The sequence below is a fragment of the Tamandua tetradactyla genome, chromosome 9 (genome assembly GCF_023851605.1).
Source record: "Tamandua tetradactyla isolate mTamTet1 chromosome 9, mTamTet1.pri, whole genome shotgun sequence".
Taxonomy (NCBI): Eukaryota; Metazoa; Chordata; class Mammalia; order Pilosa; family Myrmecophagidae; genus Tamandua; species Tamandua tetradactyla.
Window position 1 is genome coordinate 65,434,829 of NC_135335.1, and position 6,000 is coordinate 65,440,828.

A 6,000-nucleotide genomic window follows, 5' to 3' on the forward strand; every position below is an offset into this window, starting at 1 on the left:
TACTGCTTTGAAAAGATTTATGTACCCTAGAAAGTCCATGTTTTTATACTAATCCCATTTTGTGGAGGCAGCGTTTCTTTTAATCCCTATTCAGCACTTTAGGCTGGAGACTTGATTAGATTATCTCCATAGAGTTGTGACTCACGCAATTGTGGGTATTAATTAGAGGAAGATGTGACTCCACCAATTCCATTTTACTGGAATCCTTTAAAAGAGGAAACACTTTGGAGAAAGCTTCAGAATGATGAGACCAGAGCCCATGCAGCCAGGGACCATTGGAGATGAAGAAGGAATATGCCCACAGGAAAACTTCACGAAACAAGAAGCCTGGAGAGAAAGCTAGCAGACGTCACCATGTTTGCCATGTGCCTTTCCAGTTGAAAGTGAAACCGTGAACTTCATAGGCCTTTCTTGAGTGAAGGTAACCTCTTGTTGCTGGCTTAATATGGACATTTTTATAGTTTTGTTTTAAGAGGGATATTTTCTCAGCCTTAGCAGTACACTAACAACTTATTAAATTCCCTTTTTTAAAAAGCCATTCCATTTCTGGTATATTGCATTACAGCAACCAGTAAACTAGAACACCCTTCAAGTCTGGTAGAAGTACAGATGAAATCCTACAAGCTTTTCCATCAAGAATTGTTTGTTAACTTTCTTTAAAATTTGGATTGTACATTGGAATTTAAGACTCCAACAGTTAGGTATTTTCAGAAGTCCTATGCATTGGTCAACATATTGCAAGGTATGTTTTTCCTTCTTGGGAGCTTCTCTGATCACTAACAATCAACTGCTCAAATAGTTTCCACATCTACAATTCAGGAAGACCCAATATATCCTCTACGCAAAGGAAAATTATGTTTTCTTTTAGTTGAAAAATGAATGGACTCTATTTTATTTCATGAAGAATCCTATTTTCTTTCTTTTTCTTCATTCCATTCTTTCTTCCTAACAAAAAGGGGGATTAAAAAAATCTCTAGAATTTTAAATTCCCATGCTAGAAAATCTGATAAAAATAAGGAAATATGTTTTGACCCAATTTGGTTCCTATAACAGAATAATTTGCCTACAACTCATCACCTTTAGGAAATATTTGTTTTGTTTAAAAGCTACAAATTAAAACGAATGTGAAAACTTATAGTGTACAAATGTTGAGTAGATGATTCACAAATAGCCAAAGAATATTAAATTTGATGTATTAGAGTTGAACATTATACTATCTAATCATGTAATCTGTTGATTAAATAAATATTCTTTACCTAATACTTGTGAGAAGATTAAAGTGTGTACATTTGGACTTGATCAATTATAGAAATAGATTTGGGTGAAAACATGAATTCTGAGCCATTCTTCCCACTTCCCAAAGACAACTGTATTACACCATGAAAAGCATATGGCTGTTTTCCTTTTTCATCAATTTTACCTCTCTTGAAGCCTCTTTCTTTTCTCACTGCTTTCCAAAGTGAGGAAGAAGGACAGGCTCCATTTTATTCAGATGCAGATTCAGGATCAAAGAATATGAATTTTTTTCGCTTTTGAGTTCAGAGTGATCAACTTTCTTTGGCAATAATACAGCTTATACAATGGAAAATACAAAAATCTAGAGACTTACTAAAACTTAATTACTCTCCTTATTTATTCTGATCCCTTTCTAGCAACCTACATCTCTGCCTTAATTCATAGCTAATACAGATCAGAGTCAGGGTTAATAGTCTGCAATTCAACATTCATTAAGTCATTCACTGATCATTAAAACGTCCTGAAAGGCTTTGTGTTGAAGTTTTAATAGCAGCAATATATGAAGACTTGATGTTCTCAAATACCAGTAATGTTCTTTTATGACAGTAAGGAAGTATATGCATCCAATGGCTAACATTAATCTTGATTACTAATTTCATTCTCTCAACTTGAACTCAAAAATTGTTTTCTAAGAAAACTTCCAGAAGGATGAAATTTCATTCACCAGAACTTTCTGACCCAAGAACAAGTGTTGCAATCTTTGTTCTTAGGGAAGTCCTTTGGTGCTGATAGAGCCAGGTATGGGAACTGGCTGCCATGTATATAGCTGTCATATGGCTTGCCTGGAAGATTTCTCTGATAGTGGTATTTTATTCTAGTCTATTTCACAGACATTAAATGAGTGTTATAATGGAGAGGCCCTGGATTGGCAATACAGTAGTGAACAAGATAGATATGACCTTGGGGAATCTATATCTCTCCCCCATGGAAAGATTCACTGCCCCACAATAGACAGAAGCATCTGGAGGACTGTCAAAGGAATGGCACAGATCTATATGGCCGACAATGCTGAACCTGAAAAACATTAGAGATTTTGTGTGTGTACCTAGTTTTGTACCTTTAAAAGTATAAAACAAGACTATAGATCATCTTTGAATACATACATATATTTATAAATATATTTTTAAATAATTGGAGGACATGTACCTAATACCAGTTATCTCCAAGTTGAGAATGAGGGTAGAGAGGATGAAGGAAGGTATCAGGATGGGGGGACGTGACCAATGGAACCAGCTGGTTGGGTTCCAAGCTGGTTATTACAAGGTTCTGAGAAAGACCCAACAACATGTCTGTTGTATTCCTGACAAAAATAAATAGCCTAAGTCTAAACATGAGAAAACCAAAACTGAGGAACATTCCATAAAATAACTGGCCTGTATTGTTCAAAAATGTCAAGGTCATAAAAGAGAAAAAGGAGTGAGAACTGTTCTACATTAAAGCACACTAAAGATATGACAGCTAAATGCAATGCATAATATCCTGGATTAGATTCTGAGCCAGAAACAAAAATAGCTAGAAAAGACATTATTGGGACAATTGGAAATTTTTGAATATAGACTGTCTTACTGTCTTAAATGCTCATATTCATTGGTAAAACAAATACTACAACTTATCCTCCAATGGTTAAGGAAATAAATGACAGAGAGTTTGTGGTGGTTTGAAGGTATATGTATCCCTGAAAAATATTTTCTTAAATCTAATCCATTCTTGTGAGTGTAAAAACCCATTATAACTGGAACCTTTGATGAAGTTACTTCAGTTAAGGTGTGTCCCACCTCAACCAAAATGGGTCTTAATCCTATTACTGGAGGTCTTTATAAGAGAATGAAATTCAGAGAAAGAGAGAAAGGAAGGCCATGGAAGAAAAAAGCTGAAATCAATGAAACCTGGAAAAGAAGAGAAAGACCAACAGATGACACCATGTACCTTGCCATATGGCAGAGGAGCCAAAGAATGCTGGCAGCCAGTCTTTAGGAAGAAAGTATCACCTTGATGATGCCTTGCTTTGTTCATTTTCCTGGCCTCAAAACCATGAGTGAATAAATTCCCTTTGTTTAAGCCAACCCATTCCGTAGTATTTGCTTTGAGAAACCAAGGAAACTAAAGGAGAGACTAATAAAGCAAAAAGCAAATGTGATAAAATGTCAACAATTGGTGTAACAGGGTATAAGGCATAGAGGAGTTCTTTGCAATATTCTTTTAACTTTCCCTTAAATTTGAAATTATATCCATAAGAGTTACCAAAAAAAAAAAAAAGGTAACATTCATATATTACCTGCATAATTGTGTTTCCTATCTACATAGAACAAAAAGACTAGAAAAAAGTTGTGCCAAAATATTGAAAGGAAAATTAATTCTGGGTGGCAGGAATATAGATAATTGGACTTTTAAGTATTTTTGCAATTTTTATATTTCTCAAATTTCTAAGTAAAAGACGTATCTGGAAGATTTACAGGATAGCCAGTTAAGTTCAGGTCCAGCTGGAATTTAAAGGAGTTCTTGGAGTCGGGATGCAGCTGGGACATCATAGGACTCACCTCTACCTTCTCTACTTTGATACCTTAGGGTCACTCTACACCCTCTGAGCCTGTCCAGAGCCTCAAAAAATGGTCTTCGTGGGCCAGATGTAGAGCTTTTCACAGAACAGTGACCAATTCATTCAGAATGCCCTGTGCTTAAAGGTGAGCTCACCAGCCAAGCTGGCAGGTCACAGGGAGCTTGAAGTGGAAGAGGCCCCTGCACCCTGCAGCAGACTGAAGGCCACTTGAGCAGGACATCCCAGGGTCCCAGGACCCAGATATGGATTCCAGGAAGGGCGGGACCCCATGGTACTGCAGATTATTCACCATGTGCGAGGAGTGCACATAATCAGGGTCAGAGTGGGGACTGCTAAAGCAAAAGGCCCAAAGCAAGTGTCTCAGTTGCCTGGATCTAAGGGCAATCTGATCTAAAATATGTATACAGGGTTAGGCTAGTCTGGATTGCAGGATGATCATGCTTCTGCAGTTGTTGAAACTCCTGGGGCGATAATCATAGCTCCCTAGGCCCTTCCCTACTCTACTCCATTCTTCCTTTGCTTCTTCCCCTGCCTTCTCTCTCCTCGTTTTTATTTCCTCTTTCCCAACTCCTTCCATGTATTCTAATATTTTATTCCCTTTCTGCTTCACTTTTCTCCTTCAATTCCATTTCTGCTTTAGACTTCCAGCAGCAACTCTGGCCCTGTCTGGCCATAGTCAAAGTAAATTTATGTGTCAACTTGACTATGCATGTTATGGTGTCCAATTATTTTGTCAAACTCTGGCCTAAATTTTGCTGTAGAGGTATTTTGTAGATGAGATTAATATTTATAATCAGTTTACTTTAAATAAAGGAACTTAACCTCAGTAAGGTGGGTGAGCCTCATCCAATCAGGGGGAGGCCTTAAAGGCAAAGAACTATGAACTCCAGAAGAAGGAATTCTGCCTCAGGATTAAAACTGCCACACTTTCATGAGTTTTTAGTCTAAAGATTTTAGATTCAAGACTTCAGTATCTCTCATACTGGAATTTACAGATTTCCAGCCTCCAGTCTGCCTATGAAATTCAGACTTGCCAGCCCCCACAATCATGCAAGCCAATTCCTTATAATAAATCTCTTGTGTGTGTGTGTGTGTGTGTGTGTGTGTGTGTGTGTGTATATATATATATATATCCTGTTGGTTCTGTTTCTCTGGAGAACACTGACTGATATGATCTCCTTCCACTTTCCAGAATATCCATGAAACTCTTTGAGTAGTGTTCTGACATTTGTGGTCTAATTATAAAATGTTATTCTCTCTCACATGTGAAAATTAAAACTGAATAAACATAAATTCAGATGTGGTTCAGACATGCAAAGAAGTTATTGAAAACAATTGTCAAGAATGAATGACAGGTCAGAGGACTTCTGGAGAAGATGGCGGCTTAGTAAGACGCGCGGGTCTTAGTTCCTCCTCCAGAAAAGCAACTAAAGAAAGAGAAACAATACGAAACAGCTCCCGGAGTCACGACAGAGACCAAAAAGACAGCGTACCCCATCCTGGAACAGCTGAGCGGGCAGGGAAAATCCACTGCGGTGAGATACCCGAGGGGCGCACGTTTTCCTGGCCGGGGCGGCTGGCGACTGGGCTCCCCTCCACGCACGTGGCTCCTGGGTCTAACTGGGAACGTTGGATAGCGGGGCCCTCCCGTCACGCTTGGCATCTCGGGCCAGCTGGGCAATTTGGACCGGCACTCCCCCAAGCCGCGGTGGCCAGCGACCCCCCCTCCACGCACGGTTTTCCCGGCCGACTGCCCCGCAGACAGACGAGCGCCACGAGCGCCACCTACTGGGCAGGAAAAGAAAAACAGAGCCCAGAGATTCCACAGAAAAACCTTTCAACCAGCTGGGTCCCACACCCAGGGAAATCTGATCAAATGCCCAGACACCAGCAGAAAATAATGGATGACGCTCGGAAAATTGAAGATATGGCCCAGTCAAAGGAACAAACCAATAGTTCAAATGAGATACAGGAGCTGAGACAACTAATGTTGAATATACAAACAGAAATGGGAAAACTCTTCAAAAACCAAATCAATAAATTGAGGGAGGACATGAAGAAGACATGGGCTGAACAAAAAGAAGAAATAGAAAATCTGAAAAAACAAATTACAGAACTTATGGGAGTGAAGGACAAAGAAGAAAAAA